Raw genomic sequence first — 21715 nt, forward strand, 5'->3', positions numbered from 1 at the left:
GATCTCATCATCGATTAGCACTCTTTCTATCCGCACTTGCTCTCTCTCTTCCTGTTGTCAGGCAGTGAATGGTGGGGAGTATCAGATGGCCGAGATAAAGACGCGGGTGATTTCAATCTGTCCTTCTGGGCATTGTTCATCTAATTTGTATCACCTTTCATTTTTGGCTCCTCTGAGAACTTCCTGTTTTTGTGTTGGCTTCCTCTGCCAGGACTGTGCAGTACACAGGCATAACAAGGGCTGGACACGTTTGACTGTCTTTCCAGTGCCGAGAGAACACAACACACCTGGCCTGTGTGTGTGCTGATTGTGTAGGGGGCTAGAAATTTATCTACAGCTATTTGAAGACATGTGAGACGTAAGTATCACATTTATCTGACTTAAATTTTAAAGTACTTATTTTCCCCCTTTCAGCATTTGCTAGTATTACCTTCTATTTTGGGACTGTGTGTCAAGACATTTGGTAAGTAAGGTGCCTTGAAGGCAGGTTCACTAGCCTGGCCTCCTGAGGTGACCTGTTTGGCTTTGTTGTTTACAAAGCCAGAGATTATTAATTATGAGTATCTTGTCAGCCTAGATTAAAACAGTTGGGATTGAATAGACTTCTCCCATGATTAAGGCCATCTTAACACCTTTTACAAAAAGTGTTGTTGTTGTTGTTGGTGGTGTGTGTGGAGTGGGGTGGGGGAAGGAAATAGAAACTGAACCAGGATGGAAAAACAGGTAGCTGGCATTTTTTTTTTTTTTTTTTTTTTTTGACCCAGAGGGGCTTTTTCACTCATTCACACTTCCTGGTAACCAGAGGAAAGTGTGGTTCAGTATAATTTGCATTTTAGCTGCACTCCTTTTCCCCACTCTCTAGAGATGAAGGCTTTAAACCTTCAGCAACAAGGCCTGAGATAAAGGCAACCAGCACGGTACCTTAAAGAGTGCAGAAAACAACCCACATTAGAGGATAAAACGTATTGAACGGTGTAATTGACTCTGGACCAGCATTGGTTAATACCCAACACAGGGAGAGAGACTCAAGTGCTATAATCCAAGGCAGTATTCTGCCTTGCAGAGCATATGCAATCTGCTTCTAGCACTGTTGGTGGAAAAAGCTTCAGGTGGCAAAAATAAACCCTCCGGACTTAAAATAGCAAGCTCCATTCACACGGTAACCAATAATATTTCTAGTTTACACTTAAATGTTTTCATTCCGTAACCGCCGCAAACTGCCAAATACAATTTTATCGCGAGAAAGGAGAATTAAAAATAGGACGGGGTTATCGCAGAGCGTCATAGGTTCTTAAATCCACTTCTCGCCACGCAACTTACACAAACACTGCCAGTGAGAGAGAAAAGAAACCCACTGAAGAGGTCAGAAAACATTTCCTTGGGTCATTTCACCTCACCCGAGGGCTCCTTAACCACCCAGAATGCCCTGAGCTCTGCTGTGGGCCTGCGTCAGGGAACAGTGCAAGCACCAGCGTGTCCCTTCCCCATCCCCATAAGCACGTAGGTTTTGCTAATCGTTCAAGTCTTCTCCGCTCCATCTAATAAAACTGAGTTTTTTTTCAAACCGCCAGCGAGAGCGAGCAAGGAGGCCAGCCAGGCGCTTGGCTGCCCCGCGCGCACGCGCATCTCCGGAAGCGCGGCGCCGGAGCCCCGCCCCTTCCCTCACCCCACCCCTCCGCGCCGGGGAGTGACTGACTCCCGCCAGCCCCTCCACGTCAATCAACTCTCCTCCTCCTAGCACTCTCTGCACCTTGTTATTAATCTCTAAAGCGATAGCGCCAGGACTCCTCTCTCCCCGGCCCTCGGGGTTGTGAGCGTGTGTGAATCAGAGCGAAGACACCGAAAGCTCGCGTCTCTCTCTCCCTCTCTTTCTCTCTCTGCTCGGTCCCGGCTTCAGCAGCAACCCGGCTCGGCAGCAACCCTCGCAGCGGCGGCAGCCTCAGCGCCAGAAGGCCAAGGCCAAGGGCGGGCTCCGCGAGGCTCTCGCAGCAGCGGCAGCCGCGTCTCCGGCGACCGCGGGCCTCTCTTGCGCGCCCCGGTCGCCCAGGTCCGGCGCGGCGCAGTCCGCGTTACCCCATACCCGCACCCCGATCCGTCTGCTCTGCGCTCCCTTCGGCCGCCCTCCGCCGCCTCGGTGGTTCCTCAGGCGGCCCGGCCCGGCCCGCCCGCCCCGCGTCCCCTCCGGCCGGTGCCTCTCCCTCCGGCGGGCTGCCTGCATGTCTTTACTGCCCTCAGCCCCACCGCCACCGCCGCCGCCGCCTCCCCCGCCGCCGCAGCCCCAGCAGCAGCCGCCCCGCCGCCGCCGCCGTCGCCGCCGCCCGGACCCTGGCGCGCTGAATGCAGGTGAGGAGGGGGCGCGGGCCTCGGTTCCCGGCCCTGTGCGCTCGTCTTCCGGGGCCCGGCTTCCCGCCGCCGCGGCCCCTCGGGGCGAGCGTGGGTGTCTGTGTTTGCGTCTGAGGTCTGGAGGGGAGCATCTGTGGGGGCCTGGTGCGCGCGCGCGTGTTTGTGTGAGTGTGTGTGTGTGTTTCCCCTGCCGCGGGGAAATGGCTGCTGGTGCTCGTTCTGGGCCCGCGGAGGAGAATGAGGTAGAGTGTTTCCGTGCTTCGGAGTCGGACCTGGAGTGGAGCGAGGGGGAGCGCGTCCCCCCGGGGAAGTGAGGTGGGCGAGGGACGAACGTGTGTGGGTGTGTGAGTTAGGACTTTGGCGGGCGGGAGACGGCCCCGCGGCGAGTGGGTGTGCGTGTGTCGCCAGTGTGTGTCTGTGTGTGTGTGTCGAACGGCGGGAGCCGGCCCGCGTCGCCTCAGGGGGCGCGGGTTCCCGGCCTTGTGCGTGTGGGGAGGGGGCCCGCGTCGGGGACCCCAGAGCGGCGTGGTCCTTCCACTTCGAGGCCGGGGCTCGGGAGCCTCGCAGGTGAGAACTGCTCGGCGGGGACCCACGCCGTGGACGCGGGAGGCGGTGCGGCCCTCAGGGCGGCGGGCGGCGGGGCTCGGACCGCGGTTCCCGAGGCCGGGGCCGCGGCAGGAAGCGCTCCGGCCTGCAGCGCGGCCTAACCGTCTTCGCGCCCGCCCGCTCGCCCGCCGGCTCGCCCGCTCGCTCGCCTGCCCGCCCGCCCGCCTGCCCGCCCGCCCGCCGGCCTCCCCAGACGCTCCCGGGACTCCTCGCTCGCGCGGGCCTTGGGCTCTGCCCCGGGCCTGGCCAGGTGAGGGTCGGGGGCGGGACACGCGGATCGTGGTCGCCTGTGCCGCCTCCGCGTCTCCCAAGGGGAGGCGAAGGCATATTTTGGCGTTCTAACTGCAGGCCTTCCCAGGCTGGCGTGGGGAATCCGAGGGAAAGTGAATCAAAACAGTAAATCTCGGAATACGTGGTGTTCGGATCTCCTCTTTACGTCCTTCCTTTACGGCTGTGCGAGGAGAGACTTGAGTAAATACGTTCTTTGTTGTTGTTGTTGCTGCAGATACTTTATCGTTGGTAAGATCCTCCCACCCCCCTGGAAAGGCAGAGGAAGAAAGGGAAACTGGCCTTGTTGGCCTGTGGTGTTGGTGGGATTGGGTCAATTTTGTGAATTTGAAATTGCTTACATCCTGCCTCCTAGAGGGAAAGGCGTGGACACACTGAATTGAGGAGGTCAGTGGGGAAGAGGAAGTTACCGGAGCTGTCATCTTAACCCAACCGGCTTATTTAGCCTAGACTGTTTAGGCGGATTGTGTTCAGGAGTTTAGCTGAGCTGTTTGTACACAGTGAAAGCACACCACAGCAGTTTTAGATGCTACCTTACTGATTCTCCTTATCTCGGTTCTCCATGAAGATAGTCATTACAACCAAACGTGTTTTCCTCAAGTCTCCCAAACCTAGATCATCAGCTTCTATGGTAAATTCATTGTGTGCTCCTGAAAAGCTATTTTAGAATTAAAACAAAAAGCGGGAATAAAGGTAAATCTGCCACTGAGTGTATTAGAGCATTTCAGAACTATATGTTTGGTATTATAGTTGCCGACTTACCTCACTTTTTACATTTGGATTTAGTTAGCCCACACAGCTAGACCTTGACTGTGGGTGGAGTCACACACAATACAGTATCATTTGAAGCTTTTAGGCCGTGGTCACTCTAATGGCCAGCGATTGTTTTTTTCTGAACCTGGTCTCATAGAGGAACTGTATGTTCTTCAGTGGGAATGTGGGGGCGGGGAGAGGAGAGGTAAAAAGCTGTTTTCTATTAACACTCCTCCAGGAAACAGTTTGTGTGCAGTTTAATAGGAAAAGGGTTTTAACTTTTACAGACCCGTTAGAACCATGGCTGTGCCGTTTATATTCATTCTGTAGTCGCTTGATGTCTAGAATTTGTATATCAGTTTTCTTGTATCAAGAAGATGATACTTTTTCAGTGAAGTTGTGAGAAGAAGATGAGAAAAACATGTTTGGCATATAGTAGATGAGATTTTTCCCTACTGCCTGCTACTGGTCTGATTATAAGTATCGAAAAGCATTTTAAAGTGCAAATACTCATTAATTACTTGTAGCAGTATTGCTTAATTGTGAGTTACAGATCAAGACTGGGGATGTAGCTTTGTGTACAACTCTTATGGGCCCTGGGTTTGGTTCCCAATACTGAGGGGGAACAAGTCTATCTGGGGCCTTTGATATACATAAAGTCTATGTAAACATGAGATTTACTTTTTTTAGAAATAAAATTGTCAGTGTAGCTTGCATGTTTATAGAAAATAGCCAAATTAGATATATTTATTATTTTTGAATAGTTTTAGTTTCATTACTTTTTAATGCATGTTATAACATAGCCCCTGGGGAAGGAATCTTAAGTTCTGTACATTTGAATACAATCAAAGATCAAAATGGATGAAAGAAAGATTTTATATACAGTTGCAAACAATAAGTGTTACAGAAATGTTACATAATTCTTTTAGTTCAGGTTGACTGAGTCTTGTAAATAAACCTTTGAGAGTATCTTTATGAGCTTTTCTGCCTTCTTATAATAATTAGCTGTTTTTATTTTGTGTAGAGTAGTAAATGTGCAATTTATTGAATTTTTTTTAATTAATGTTTTTAAAAAACCGTAATGGTGAGGGGTGTAAAGTAAAACCAATGGAAAGGTTAAAAGAATTACAATTTTTAAAATTAGGTGTTTGTTTTTGACAGTCTTGCCCTGTAGGGCAGGTTTACCACAGACTTATTTCTCTTGCCTAGCCTCCCCACTGCAATTATAGGCAGTTGGTGTTTCACTTGGTTCTAATTTAAGAGGTTTGTTTGTTTGTTTGTTTGTTTGCTTGCTTGCTTGCTTTACATTTTAGGGCTAGGGATAAAGACAGCAGTGAGAATGTGGGAATAATTTCATTAAGTTCAAGTCCCTTTAAAAATACCAATTTTGGGGGTTGGAGAGGTAGCTGAAAGATTAAGAGAACATAGTAGTCTTTCAGAGGACCAGAGTTGGGTTCCCAGCACTCATGTTATGCAGCTCACAACTGACAAGTTCTAGGGGATCTTGACACCTCTTCTGGCTTCAGAGTGTACATACATTAAGTGCACATTAATCACATATAGTGATTGTACACATATAATAAAAGATAAATATGAATCTTCAAACACCCACTTTCCCCTGGTAGGTCTTTCTTATCTTTATTTTAACAATGATCTTAGTATTTTCTAAATTTTGTAAATTTTACAGTAAGATTTTTCTAAAATTTCATTCAGTGAAAGTTATATAAATAGCCAGTGAAAAATTTTACATGAAATAAATGGGCATACACACATTTATATACTCTCTCTTGTAGGGGCAGCTTAATTAGAAGGCAAATACACTTTCTTTTATCTAAGACATTAACATACAAAGTTTTAGGTATCACTATGGCATTTTCAAACATTTTGTTTTAATTTCCCCCATCTCTCCTACCCTTTTACCCCTTTGTTTTTATCTTACCCCACTTTCTGCTTTCTTGTCACATGTTCTTTGTCATCCTGTCCCTTTCCCCTCCTTATGATCTCTTTATTTGTTCTTGGTGTCCATTCTGATATTTTACACTTTACCCAGATTTATTCCCACTTATATACATACATCTCTACAAGCTAGGATTTGCATATAAAGAGAGAACATTGGTTTATCTTTCTGCATTTGGGTCATTTGGGTTAATACAATGCTTTCCAGGCTTGTTTTTTTCCCTGAAGATTTCACTTTTCTTTATAGCAGAGTAGAATTTCACTGTGTGTGTGTGTATATACACTACATTTTCATTATAAGCATCTAGATTGATTCCATGTTTTTGCTATCAGGAATATAACATCAATAAACATGTTTATCACTGTTGTAGGATATAGAGTCTATTAAGTTATATATCCAGGAGTGATACAGTTGGGTTATATGATACTCCTGTTTTATTTTTTTGAGGTAATTTCTGTTACAGCTGTACTAGTTTACAGTCCCACCAGCAATAAGTAGGGATTCCCGTTTCCCTGCATCCTTGTTAGCCTGCAGGCACATGCCTATAATTCCTAGTCCTTGTGGGGCAAAGGCAGAACCCTATAGTACATATTGAAACCCTGTCACAGAAACCAAACAACGCTCTCTTTAAACAAAAAAGCCAGCCCCCTACTTCAAGCAAGCAAAAAAAGTGAAGTATTTGGATAGTTTATTTATTTATTTTTAAAAGATTTATTTATTTATTTATTTTAAGTACATTGAAGCTGTCTTCAGACACACCAGAAGAGGACATCAGATCCATTACAGATGGTTGTGAACCACCATGTGGTTGCTGGGATTTGAACTCAGGACCTTTCGAAGAGCAGTCCAGCCCCCTGGATAGTTTATTTTATTTTATTTTTTTATCAGCTTGGTGGTTTCCTCTTTATTGATGTGCCTTCTACCTCCCCTACCCAATGTCAATCCCTGTCATCTACCCCCCAAAAAAGAAGGTAGTGAAAGGAAGGGATTATTGGGGTTCTGAGCCTGATGGGCAGTTAGAAAGGGAATAGAAACCAAAACAATCATCCAATGTGACAGATTGACAATCAAGAAGTCTAAAGCAGGGTGGGAATGGAGGGTAAACAAGGGGAAAGAGAGATGTACAGAGGCTGTATCTGCCATTCATTACCCCTCCTGCTGAGAGGGCCTGGAGAGACAGCCTCACACAGTAAGTGCAGGTCCTGAAGAAAGGAGATGGTGTTTGAGCCCGAAGGAGGAGCTGGATGTCAAGGAGCATCACCTACCTCTCTTTGTAGAATGGAACCCCCACCTCAGGTACAGCAGCTTCATAGACTGTAGACACTTTATCACTGTAGGCAATGCATAGAAAGAAGTCTTCTTCATGGTGTTCCTGGTACAGCTGACCCATTGTGGCACTGGTGAGTGGAATGACATTGTTGACAAAGAAAAATAAGTCATCTTCAGCACGGAGATGAATTTGCTTCCTGATCAAGAAGTAGAATTGACCAACTGTAAGATCGGAAGGCACCAGGTATTTCTTTTTGTCCAGGTCCCGTGTCTGAGCTTTGGGAGCTTTTTCCACCATCACCGGGACCCAGTCTGGGTATTTCTTTCTGATTTTCTCCCCCTCAGAGTGGTGTTTCTCAAACCGATGCTCCTTTTTGTACACAGACTTCATGCTCCTGAGAACTTGGCTGGACCGAACTAGGCTGAGGGGAACCGGGGTGGGGAGGGGCTTCGATTAACAGACTCAGTGGATCGATCAGATAGTTTATTTTTAACACTCATTCTTTTTGTTTAAAAAAATTATAACAAAGTCAAGATGGAGTATTGTTTAGAGTTTAAGGTTTAATGTTACCTAAGGGAGCTTTAAGTAACCTTTCCAGAATATTATAAATACTTTTAATTAAGAGAGATTGAAGTATTAAGAATTTCTATATTGCTAATTATATGGTAATAAATTCACTGCAAAATTTAGTGCCTTAATGCACAAAGATTTGTGTGTCCTTCTGGTTAGCATGGCTATTTTCTATGTGGCAGTCTACTTTAGAGCTCCTTAAATTTTGTGACTCCTTCATTCCTAGGATCTTGGTATTCTGCTAATTGCTCACAGACCATTTTCTTTCTTTTTCTTTAAATTTCTGCAGTAGCTTATTTCCTCCCACACACTTTATATTTGTTTAAGATTTATTCATTATATACAAGTACACTATAGCTGTCCTAAGACACACCAGAAGAGGGCATCAGATCTCATTACAGATGGTTGTGAGCCAGCATGTGGTTGCTGGGATTTGAACTCAGGACCTCTGGAAGAGCAGTCAGTGCTCTTAACTCCTGAGCAATATCTCCAGTCCAACCATTTTCTTAAGAACTGAAAGGAACATTTTCCCAAATTTCATGGCAATAAGTTTTTAGAGCATCATTTAAATATAGTGAGTATGAGAAGTAGCCCTGGATAGACAGTTTGTTTATCTTCACTTTAGATGATATTACATACTTGTAAAATTATATCTGAAAGTTGAATTATGGTACTTAAGAATTGCTTTTCATCTTCAACATAAAAGTTTGAGGGAAAAGTTGGAGGGAAGGAGAGGAGAAATAAAATGGAGAACACAACTCTAATATGTGAAAGGCTTGAATGGCAAATGAATTTTAGCAACTATTTAAAAGTTTGCAATTTTATGAGAACTTAAAATTTTGTGTATTTGGTAGGCATGTCCTTCACTGCACAAAAACCGGTCATTGTGGTTTACTGGGTTCTGACTGTTTGGTTTATTTCCTGTATTTTGAAATCAATTGGGATCTGTAAGAATTCTGAATTTTAGTTTATGGGGCTTAATATCACAGAGAATATTATTATTTTTATTTTGTTATCCCCTTTCTCAGTTTCATCTCCATAACTCCCCTAGCCCATCCCCCCTTCAACTGCTTCTATGAGGGTGCTCCCCCACCCACTCACCCTCTTCCAACTTCGGCCCTGACATTCCCCTACACTGGGGCATCAAGCCTTGGCAGGACTAAGGGCTTTAGCTCCCACTGATGCCAAACAAGGCCAGCCTCTGCTACATATGCATCTGGAGTCATGGGTTTGTCCATGTGTGCTCTTTTGATAGGGGTTTAGTCCCTGGGAGCTCTGGTTTGTTGGTATTGTTGTTCTTATGGGGTTGCAAACCCCTTTAGCTCATCAATCCTTTCTCTAACTCCTCCATTGGGGACCCTGTTCTCAGTTCAGTGGTTAGCTGTGAGCATCTGCCTCTGTATTTGTCATGATCTGGCAGAGCCTCTCAGGAGACAGCTATATCAGGCTCCTGTCAGCATGCACTTCTCAGCATCAGCAGTATTGTCTGGGTTTGGTGGCTGTATATGGGCTGGATCTCCAGGTGGGGCAGTCTCTGGATGGCCTTTGCTTTAATCTCTGCTTCAAACTTTGTCTCCGAATTTCCTCTTGTGAATATTTTTGTACCCCCTTCTAAGAAGGACTGCAAGTTGGAGGCAGAGAGAAAAAGCTAAGTTAGAATGGGTTTTGAAACCTGAAAGCCAACCCTCAGTGACACAACTTCTGCAACAAGGTCACACCTCCTAGTTCTTCCCAAACAAGTCAGCTAGGAACCAAACATTCAAGTGTTATTAGTTTCTGGGCGGCATTCTCATTCAAACCAGCACACTGAAAATACTGTGAGATAGATAGTATGATTCACATTTTCTAATAGGTTAAGAATTTAGCCTTAGATCTGCCATTTTGTAGTCAGAAATTCATTTAATTTCTGTTTCAGTTTCTCATCTGTAATAGGGAGATAGTAATAGCACATATCTCAGAGTTGAATAATGATTTAATGACCTAATTCTCATAAAGTGTTTAGAATAGTATCAGATTTGTAATAAAAGCTTTAACTTCAGTATATGCTTGCTATTACATCTTCTTACTATTAGTGTACTTATAATGTCTTTGACATTCCCTGATTATAGTGAAGCATGTTTGATTCCAGAGTACTTTTTTTATTAAGAGGGAATTTAAGTTTGGCTACAACAAACAAGTGAACATGCTCGCTGACAAGAACATTTAGTGCTGCTACAGACAGAGTACAAATAGGTTTTAACTTAGAGATGAGTAGGCAGAGGTAGACGTCTTTGTTTCCCTTTATGATGAGAGGAAAGAAGGCAAGAAAATAGGTTACAGCAACATCTTTGTCTTTCAGTTTTCATCATTGTCCCACTTGTTTCTTTGTTTATCCTATTACTGGACAGATTTATATAAATTTCATTGTTTCTTTTATTTCATATGTAAAATGCTTCAATCAAGGTAGTTACTATTTCCTTTTATATATTATGTGTTAGGCTAAATCAATAAATTTTCAATGAAGAGATGTAAATATTTTTATTTTGTGGATCATGAAAAATTTTTGTTTTATTATCTTTCTTGCTCTTATTATTTAATTCTTTCCTTTGAGGCAGGATTTGACGTTATAGCCCAGGCTAGCCTATAACTCAAAACATTCATGCCTCCTGCCTCAGTCTATCTACTATTGGAAGTATAAATGTGAGCAACAACATCTAGCTTAAAAGTTTTTATTTTTAATTATTACTTAAAGATATAAATATTAGCAATTACTATCAAGTCAGTTTATGATAGCCCTATGCTAGATTTAAATGGAATAACATTTCTTTTTATAGTATTGGTGAAATTGATACTACTAATCCCTATATTTTATGTGAAAATACTGAAGTTTGACAGATTTCATGAAGGTCTTATATTAAGTGGCAGATTGACAATTATGTTGTTGGAATTCTTATACCTGTGCATCCCAAGATGCCTTTCTGTTGTATAGTCTTCCAGAAAAAGATGTACATATCATGGCATTATAAGGAGGGTCTATCAAGATCTTGTCTTTACTTACCTTTTCAGTTTTATTACTTATTACTTTTTCCTCTCATATATTCCTAGACTAGCCGAAACAGTCTTGTCAGTCCTTTAAATGTGCCTATAGTACTTTATGCATTATGACCCCACTGGCTTTTTTAATAATTTACCTTAGGTGTTACTTTGGGAAACTTTATCTGACACAGGCTTTGCTTTATGATTTTTCTTGTATGCCTTTAACATCCTTTGTGTTCCTCTTTGATAAAATTTGCCACAGGGTCTTATAACTACCTGGCTTATGTCTTGGCTTTTCTAATAGAGTATGTCATTTTGAAGAGTGCAGATGATGTATACTTCATCTTTATGACCCAAGTGTTTGAATCATAATAGGGAACATAAAATGCTTGGTATATAGTAAGAACTTAGGAAATGTTTTTTAAATTAATAAGTGCCATTGTAACCAGTGGAAATTACATCAACAAATAACTGCTTGTGAATCTTAAGTTTTTAGAAAATCAGTTTAACTTCTTGTTAGATTCCATGGCTTGAATAGGAACATGAAGTTGATTGGGCATATTAAAGCATGACTATAAGTGGGATATATGCCTGCCTAATAAGGAACATTAGTTTTGTCCGTATGTCATTGGCACAGATTTCAACAAAGCAAACATTTTTAAATACAAAAATTGAAGTCTGTTACTAATACTTAATTAAAAGTTGTAATGTGGCTTTATTTTAGAGGACATTCATTAATTAACCACACATGTACTTTTACTAGTAGATACTATATAGCCTTGAAATTTCATGTTTACCTATACTATTAAGGATATTGGGAGCCATTGGATGATTTTGAGAAGGTTAGTAAAAAAGTTTAAAAGTTTACTCATTCTTTTTGCTGTGCTAGGAATTGAACCTGGGTCTTGACAGGACAGGTGAGTGTCCTGATTTCTGAAATTTATTTTAAAAATATTATAACCTGGACACTTGATGAGATCTTTATATGGTTTGTATAGCCTGAGAACAAGCCCAGCCTGAGAGGTGTATCTTTCATTTCTCAGCAAGAGAAGCTTAATTTTGCAGCATGTAGAGGCCACAGTTGATCAAAATTCTACAGAGATCCAGTTGATCAAAATGCAGAAAATGAGTGACTATGAAGTACCTAATCCCAATTGATTTATCTGCAATACAACCCCTACATTTAAGGCTCAGGGGAAATTGTAGATGAGGGGTCAGAAAGATGATAAGAGTCCAGAGAACCAGATTGCCTGCTGCAAGGACATGACAGAGAAGCTGAACAATGACATCTCAACAATATGATTACCTAACCTGCATAATGACACCATTCAACAAGCCATTGTGGGTGGGTTAATCTTACAAGATCCCACTCCTATATGAGGAGCTTTAGGTAATCTGTGACTGCTGAGAGAGGGAGAGTGAGTTTTATTAAGTGTCAGGTCTGGTACCCAATCCTGAGTGATCAGCCCTTAATCACATGTTCATTTGAGTAACACTAAATAATGGATCTAATAGGGTGTGTGTGTGTGTGTGTGTGTGTGTGTGTGTGTGTGTGTGTGTGTGTGTGTTTGAGTGTTTGAGTGCAGGTGCCTACAGAGGCCAAATACATACATACAGATAGACAGATGTAAATGGTAAGTTTAGAATTTGGGAGTTGGGCATATGGAGTTGGATATGTAGGGTGGACCAATACATGTGTGTTGTTAGCAAAGAATCCTTCATCATGTGTTCTTTCACTTGCCTGCTTTAGCAACATCCTTTCTCCTGTGTCTGCTTCAGTGAAACGTTCCTTCATGTGTTTGCCCCAGCAAAACACCACCCAACTGGCTTTCCAAAGAACACTTAAGTTTCCACTTCATTTGTTAGTGCTGGCACATGCTTTTAACCTCATCATTTGAGAAACATACCATCCAGATTTCTGAGTTTGAGCCCAGCCTGGCTGATAAACCTAGTTCCATTCAGGCTGGCCAGAGCTACATGGTGAGATTCTGCTTCAGAAGGCAGAAATAAATGAATAAATGAATAAATAAATTAGTTCTTCCCTCTAAAACCAAAATTAGTTCTTCCCTCTAAAAATCCCTAATGAAACAAAACTATTAAAGAATACATGTGGTGAGGTATATATAAAATAATACATTTAGTGAATTTAAGATGTAGTAAGTGTAATAACAAGTATAATTATGAAGTAGTGAAAATATTCTGAGATTTTTTAAAACAACGAATTATGATAGGAACATTAAATTCTGTTTTTTTGACAAAAATCATAGTTATTGTCACTACTATGTAGGTTGTCTATGTTTGAAAAAAGTACTGTATTTCGGTGAAAACTGGTACAGTTCTTTCCTACACAAATTCAGATTCCATGACATTCATGAGCCCCAGGTTAACAACCTATGCTTATTGTCTCCTAGATTCTCTCAACTTGATGCATTTTGTCTTAGTTATGTGCTTTTCTTTACAAATATTAGTAATTTTACTCTATCTTTTTGACAGTAATATGTGCTGTTTTAAAAAGAAAAAAATTGAAATCATACTAGAGGATAATTTCCTGGTTACTTTCTTTCATAGTAAGACTATTAGTATAGTATATAGAGCTATTATCTGGGCAATATACTTTTATATTACCATCACAATATTTCATATAAATAAAAGAATCATTGCATATGCTGTTTCTAATTGGACTACATCACATTAATTTTTTACCTAGAGGTAAAAATTTCTCTTCACAGAGAACTACTGCCTTTATTTGCCTCATGAGTGCTGGGATTCCTACTTGGGATTTTTAGTGGATTGACTGTTGTAGGCATTTAATGAAAGTAGAATCATATATGATCTTTTGTGCCCAACTTCATTTTCATTTAGCAGAATGTTTAAGAATAAGCCATTTGATTACATGGAATAGTACTTCATTCTTTTTTTTTTTTTTTGAGACAGTGTCTTCTGTATCATAAGCTAATTCTCAACATGCTGTGGCAGTTATGTAGGCTGTATAGCATGACCTTAAACTCTGTCTCCTCCTGCTTCCACTTTGTAAGTGTTGCCAATACAGATGTGTGTCAACATAACCAGTTTATGCAGTGCTAGGGATTAAATTCAGAGTTTTGTAGGTACTAGGTAGTCTTTCTATGACTGAGTTACGTTCCTAGTTCTCATTCTTTGTTATAATTAATATGTGGTTAACATGTTTTTTTGCATGTGTATATTTTTGCATTATTCTAAATATTTTTACTGTAATGTTAGTATATAGAATTTGTTGGGACGTGTTTTATTTTTCTTGAGTATATACTTCAGAATGAACTTGCTCTGAGTTAGGAAGTAATTGACATATGTTTCTATAAGTCATTTTTAATGGCCTCACTTTAATCTTTATTGATACATCCAATCTCCTGCTAGCAGATAATTTATGATAATTATCAAAACAAAGTAAAAAATAGATGTCTTTGAATACCTTTGTATGTGTGTGTGTTGTTTGCTTGTGTCTGGGAATGCTCACTTGGTGTGCATATAGATCAGAATGTCTTCCTAGTGATACTTCTAGAGCCCACATGGCTTCTGGATCCCTGAACTCAGACCCTCATGTTTTCCTAGCAAACACTTTATACAAGTCACACCTGCAGCTTCTATAGTGAATACTTTAAAACTTATTTATTTATGTGTATATATGTTTTAATGTAGGAGTGCCCTGTCTACATGTATACCTACATGCCATAAGAGGCCATCTCTTTATAGATGGTAGTGAGTTACTATTTAGTTGCTGGGAATTGAACTTGGGACCTCTGGAAGAGCAGTGTTATTAACTACTGAGCCACCTTATCAGTCTTTGAATGTTTTTTTTAAAGGATAAATTTCTACAAATAAGCTTTCAGAATCAAATAAGTATGTAATTTTGATAAATTGTTAGATTGCTCTTTAGAAATGCATAACATTTTACTACCATGGATGTTGGTGGCTGAAAACACAAAACTCAGTGGTAGAATGTTTGGTTTAGCAAGCTTGAAGTCCTGAGTTCTGTTGACAGTACTCCTGAAAAAAAATGTTACAGCCAGTTTTAAAAAAGATTTTTCTTTTTCTAAGCTGTTATTCATGATATTAATCATTATCATTCTGAGAATAGTCATATATTTTTAAAGTATTTAGTTTTTTGCTTGTGAGGATTTATTTGTCCTTTTTGTTTATTCTTTTATATTGTTTTGTGACTTGCCTGATCATGAACTTCACCCTAAATATTTCTATTGGAATTTAAACTTTTTTTTTTAAAAACTGATTTGTGAGGTCGTATAGTAATAACAAAAACCTATTGTACTGCTGCTTACAAATATTTTAGAGAATTTTTGTTACAGTTTCTGGGATGTCTTTTGACCTTACTCTTTTCTTTATTAATATTAAAATTTTAAATCTTTGCTTCATTTATTATTTTTTAAAGGCATCATTTTACTGTATATAGGATTGACTGTCCTGAAACCCTGTATGTAGACCAGGCTAGAATTCAGAGATCTGTCTGCCTCTGTTACCTGAGTACTGGAATTAAAGGTGTTTGTTTAAAAAGCCTCCTTCCTTTTTAATTTCTACTGGTCTTTACCTTGCTGTGATGTTCTTTCTACATTAAGACTGTAAAACTTGTTTTTCTACATTTTTTTTTCTAGGAATGTATCAAATTAAGCTTGGGATGGCTTAGTAAGAGCTTAGATTTTTATAGTTGGACTTAACCTATATTTCATAATTTTGGGTTTACTTTGTCTTTTCCAGGTTAAGGATCAAATGATATGCTAGGCAAGTATTATATTCCTGAGCCATGTCTCAATACTTAACCTATGTTTAAGTTCCAATAACTGCTTTTTAGGCTTTTGGCCAAAATCAAGTGTAGCATCTGTTCTTACCAGTTTGCTATCTGATGTGTTTTCTCTTCAAGAGCAATATATATTGTTTTTGGAGTAAGGGGATGGATAGGAACATAAGTCTATTGAAATGATTTAGGAGAGTTCATATTGTCTAGGCATATACTTGCATTTAGTGCACGTTTTCCTTTTCCAATTCATAAACTCCATCTTTCTTTATCTTACTTAAAATTTGATCCAGAAGATAAGAGGAACTTTCAAGATAATGTGATCCTCAGTTTTCAAAACTAGAAAAGTCGTTTGGGATTAGTGCTGATTAAAAAGGAGAGCAAATCTTCAATTAGTAATTAAGAAGTCATTTTAAAAGACATTTGTTCAATAGCCACATTTTAATAAGCTAAGGGATAAACTAAGCTGTGTAATATACATAAAGAATGTGTGCATGTATACATATTTAGAAAATTTTTATTCATAAATCCCTTTAACCATCAACCTAATTAAGAATTACTCAGTCCAGATTTAGTTCTCAGTGGCTCCTTTTTGGTATTTACATACATTATTCATTATGTTACATTGATTTTTTTTGAAATGTTTTATATTTTTTGTGGAAAGTAATAAAATATTTTGTAAAGAAATGAGAAATAGGAAGATGTGTATATTTGTCTTAATTTCAATAATAGTAAGAGTTTAAAATTTTATTTATAGTTTTGAGATTATAATTTAGTTGGCAACATTTCTCTCTTTCCGTTTATCCCTCCAAATGCCCGTATATCTTTCCCAGTTCTCCTTTAAATTCATAGCCTCAATTTTCATTGTTACTACATGCATATATGTATTTGTATATATACATATTCCTAAACTTAACCTGTTGAGTTTACATAGTGTTTGTATGTATGTTTTTGGAACTGACTGACTGGCACTGGTAAATGGGTATCCTCTTCTCTGGGGAGAGACATCCCTCCTGCACTCAACTTTATTCAGTTGCCTGTAGTTCTTTGTGTAGGATTGAGGACTTGTGTGCTTTTTCTGGTCCAGTTTGAAATGTTTGTTGGTATCTTTTTGTTCAGTTCATTTTTGGGCAGTCCAGTTCATTTTTGGGCAGTCATGTTGGGGAGACTTATCAAGTATAGTTTCTGACGTTACTAGGAGACACAGTCTTACAGCAAAGTGCCTTATCCTCTGCCTCTTAGAATCTTTTTGCCTGGTCTTCTGCAGTGTTTCCTGATCCTTATGTGTGGGAGTGTTTTGTAGATGTATCTTTTAGTACGAACTGCACAACTCTTTATATTGATGGGTTGTGGTTTTCTGCAGTGGTCTTTGTTGCAAGGAGAAGCTTCCTTGATGAGGAGGCAAAGACCATACTTACCTGGGGGTATAAAGGACAATGGTTTATAGATTGTTTTTAGGGATTGTGGTGGTTTAGTAAATTGATGAAGATTCTCTTCCAGTAACCGTAGTTTCACTAGAACTGAGTAGTTAGCTAGGTTTTCAGTACCAGATTGTTGATGTGGTCATAGGCATCATAACTAGGTAGAAGCTTATGAAAGCTAGTTGACAAGGAGTGGGAGTTCAGGTCATTTCCAGCTCAGGGTCTCTGAGCCCTGTTTCTGAAGTGTCTTCAGCAGTAGGACTTAACCTTCTCCCTCTGGGGGTGTTATGAAGGACAACAGCAGTAGGCTGTAAGTTTTGAGAGTCTTAGAGACAGCCCTGGCAAACAACTGAGAAGAGGGCTTCTCATGGCTAGTATTGAGTTTCTTTTTGTTTTTGGTTATTTTTAGGACAAGGGAAACAATTCTGTCATGGGTTTTATCTAAATGTGTCTACAATGTTACATTCTTATGCCTTTTGTCAAAAATAGCCTCAAAATAACATTTAAGAAAAAATGTAGCATTTTCTCAGTTATAGTGGATAATGGATTGTATGTAATTAAGTTTCAAAAATTGTGAACAAATACTATTGTTTGACTCTATAGCTGGTGTTATTCCTAGAATGGTATATGTGTGTTCTTTACTATTTTGTATTTTCTAGCTAATGGAACAAAATGTTTTTTAAGTATAGACATTTGCTTCCCTGTGTCCTTCCATGAGATTTTTTATGGAGGCATTTCTACTCCAGGACTGCAGTTTGGAAGAACATCATATTTTGTGTGTTTTGTTGTTTCTGTAGAGTGTCTATCTGCCAAGAAAACAGAAACTGAAGTCAGGTTCCTGGGCTTTTGTAGGAAATGAACAAATAAATACATTAATTTTCTTCTGATAGTATGCAAATTTCTCTTTCAGTGGCTTACTTTTATTTTTACTTTGGGCCATAGCATGGGAACATTCTTGACTTAAGAGTCTTTGTGAGTTCTCCTGTTGTTTATTTTAGGTACTATTTTAAAGTTGACACCTCGTCCTTTCAAACCTTGTTGGCTTGACACAACTTTTGATTGGTGTTTTATGAGCAGAATAGATATTTTGGTGAGAAATTACTCATGCTCCCCCCCCCCCCCCTTTATCATCTTCACAAGGTTGATTTCTTTAATGCTGTTTTGGATGATTGGGGATCAGCATTGGATTTTTTTTTTTTAAATCCTTTCATAGTAAGATATGGGTATCCTGAAGCATTTTCCCTTTATGCTTGTTGGATTTTATCCTGTATAGTTTTGTTATTGAGATTTTTCTGTTTTACTTCACCGTTTTTAGTGGAAACTTACAGATTTAGCTAATGCTTTCCCATGTTATATACTTTGGTTCTCAGAAAAATAATATTTATCACCTCTTTAAATATTAGTTTTCATCTAATGCTGGAACATTGTGTAATTTGGTTAATATCAAAAGTATGGGACAGTTATTACAGGTTATTCTTAGATCTTCATGTTACTAGAATTTTGTGGTCAATGTAACTTAAAATAATTTCTCAGAAAACTGAAGTGATGGAAAAGGTTATGCATCATGAAGAGGGTTTATTTGTTAAACTTGTAGTTTTTATGCTGTTTTCTAGGAATTGAACAAACAGTATCTTTTTGGATACAATGTAACCTTCTTAGTTTATATATGTGATCTCTGTTTTAAGGCAGGGTTTTATTGTGTGGCCCTGGCTGACTTAGAGTTCTATATGTAGCACAAGCCAGCTTTGAACTCACAGAGATCTATCTGCCTCTGCTTCCTGAGTGGTGGTATTAAAGGCATGTTCTATCACACACCTATCATAGGTAATTGTTTATCTAAACAAAATTTTGTGAAGTATTACTTAAGTCATTGATTTTATATATGATCTGAGACCAGGCTTGAAATTGGAAGGAAAAAGATTTTGTATGAATTTGTTGCTTCAAGTTTTTTGGTACACCCCTTTATCCATTTAAACATCTTAGACCCAATGTAATTTTTATGATATCTATTCACCCACCCATTCATTCCTCCCCACTGAAGCTTCCCCTCCCACCTCTCTTTCCAGTTTCTCCCTCTCACCCTCCAACCCCTTCTTCAGAAAAGGGCAGGCTTCCATGAATATCAACCAGTCAGGGCATATAAGTTGCAATAAGGCTAGGTACCTCCTCTCCGATTAAGGTTAGAGGTGGCAACCCAGTAGGAGAAAAGGCAGGTAACAGAGTCAGGGACAGCCCCTGCTCTCACTGTTAGGAGTCCCATGAGAAGACCAAGCTATACAACTACAGCATATGTGCAGAGGGCTTAGGTTAGTCCCATGCAGGCTCCCTGGTTGACAGTTCAATCTCTGTGAGCCTCTTGAGCCCAAGTTAGTTCATTCTGTGGGTTTTCTGGTGGTATACTTGATCCTTCAGTATCTTATAACCCTTCTTCCCCTCTTCTTCTGCAGGATCTCAAGTTCTGCCTAATGCGTGGCTATGGGTCTCAGCATATTTCCACCAGTTACTGTATAAAGTTTCTCTGATGACATTTGGGCTAGGCACCAATCCATGAGTATAGCAGAGTATCATTAGGAATCATTTCATTGCCTGTTATTTGGGGGGGGGGAGGTGCAGGAGTTACTTGTGTTTGTTTCTATTGTATGTCTCTGGGCTATCCAGCCTTGGTTCCTGGCCCTCTAGGTATTGTCCTGGATGACCTCCTACTCATGGCAAGAGTCTCAAGCTAGACCAGTTGTTGTTTGGGGATTCCCACAATTTCTGTGTCCCCTTTACCCTGCACATTTTGTAAACAGGACAAATTGTAGGTCAGAGATTTTTTGTGTTTGGTTGGGCTGGTTTCCCAATCCCTCTATTGAAAGTCTTTCCTAGTTACATTCCTAGTTGCAGAAGATGGCTAGTTCAAGCTCTGTATCCCCCATTGCTAGAAGTCTTAGATAGGATCACCTTCATCAATTTTTGGGAGATTTCATTGCCCCAGGTTTCTAGCTCTTTCTAGAGATGCCCCATTTTAGTTGTCTCTCCCAGTACACTCTCCCTCTTTGATCCCTCCTATTCCCATCCTCATCCCCATCCAAGCTCCCCCCCCCATTCACCTGTGATATGTTCTATTTTCCCTGCACAGTGAGATTCAAGTATATACCCTTCAAATGTAGTTCTTTTAGTGGACGTGTGTATATGATATATGAGCCTACTCAAGTAGTTTGTCTCATTTCGTTTATAGAAGCAGAGATGTTTTTGTTTCTAGGATTATCTGAAGAAAAAACATTAGTGCTGTAGGATTGTTTGCCAATTTTACGGATTGTACTGCTGATGGATTTAGTGGGATTTTCTGTGTGCATAACTTGTTATTAACTCTTTTAGGAGAGAGCCTGCAGTGTGTGTGTGTGTGTGTGTGTGTGTGTGTGTGTGTGTGTGTGTGTGTGTAATCCAACCGTTCATCTGTCTGTCTAGACAGGGTATCACTGTGTAGCTCTGGCTGCCCCAGAACTCACCATGTAGATCAGGCTGGCCTTGAACTCTTCTATACCAGAATGCTGGGATTCAAAGAGACCATCACATTACACATTGAGCTACTTATAAGTGTTGGCCCTTTCTTCTTTCCTATTGTGTTTTATCTAGGTTTATTTGCTTTTGTTGTCTGCTACATCCTATCCACTAGATTCCCTGTCACTCAGATTTATCCCAGTGTGCTGTCCTACCACATGTAAGCTTCAAAATTTAGTCATTCTAACATATGTTCAGTCAGCTTATTTACATTTCCTTGATGCTTAATGTTTAACATATGCTTTTTTACTTTATTCTTAATATATACTTATATGTTTTACATGTATCTATTTTAGTGAAGAATTTTTTAAAGTTCGTAGGAGATCAAACTCATATTCAAGGCATATATTCTACCCTGAGATATACCTGTAGTACCTTTTAAAAAATTAGATTGTTGTATTTTGTGAATTTTTTGGAGTGCTATTTTTTCTGATAGGCATTTTGAAAATATTCCTAACCTCATGATTTAATTTTTCAAATAGTCAATGCTCAAATTATTTATGAAATGTATTTGCTTATTAGTAGTTTCCTTGTATAGATAATTTTATTTCTTTAAAATCTTTAAATTAGAACTTAAAAATTTGTTTAAGAATTTTTTTTTCCTTTTTAAAAATTTACATTGGTGTTCTGGCCCCATGTATGTCTGTGTGAGGGTGTCAAATCCCATGGAATTGAAATTACAGACAATTATGAACTGCCATGTGGGTGCTGATTTGAACCTTGGTCTTTTGAAAGAACAGCCAGTTCTCTTAACCACTGAGCTATCTCTCTAGCCTCTCTTTTAGAACTTTTATATGGTTTGGTTTTTACATTTAAGTTCATGGTCTTTTAAGTTTACTTTGATGAAAGGTGTGGGTTAATGTTTAGTTTTGCATGTATCTCATTTAGCATTTGTTGAAAATTCTATTTATTGAAATTCTCATCTTTGTTGAAAATCTGTTGGTGATATATGTGTGAATTTGTTTGAAATTTCTAGGTTCTGTTGTATTATTAGTACCAAACTATCTAGGAAACTAGCTTCTAAGTTTGGGGGAAAAATGTGCTCCTGTAAATTTATCTTTTTTTCTTAAAGAAAAAGTCTTTGAGAAGAAATAGTTTTGGACACCATATATCCTTTTTTAAATATATTTTAGAAATCAGCTTAAAAATATGATGAGGTATTAGTG

At 39.6% G+C, this 21715-nt stretch overlaps 1 protein-coding gene across 1 annotated transcript in view; it reads left to right on the forward strand.

The window, feature by feature from the left end:
- Positions 1–2247: 2247 nt before the first annotated feature.
- CNOT6L (CCR4-NOT transcription complex subunit 6 like) overlaps positions 2248–21715 on the forward strand; it is a 78062-nt gene continuing 58594 nt past the window's right edge. The window contains exon 1 of the mRNA XM_080925069.1: positions 2248–2343. The gene's annotated coding sequence lies outside the window, so the exon portion shown is untranslated. The remainder of the gene's footprint in view (positions 2344–21715) is intronic.

This window comes from Micromys minutus (assembly GCF_963924665.1).
Source record: "Micromys minutus genome assembly, chromosome: 11".
In the NCBI taxonomy this organism is placed as follows: domain Eukaryota; kingdom Metazoa; phylum Chordata; class Mammalia; order Rodentia; family Muridae; genus Micromys; species Micromys minutus.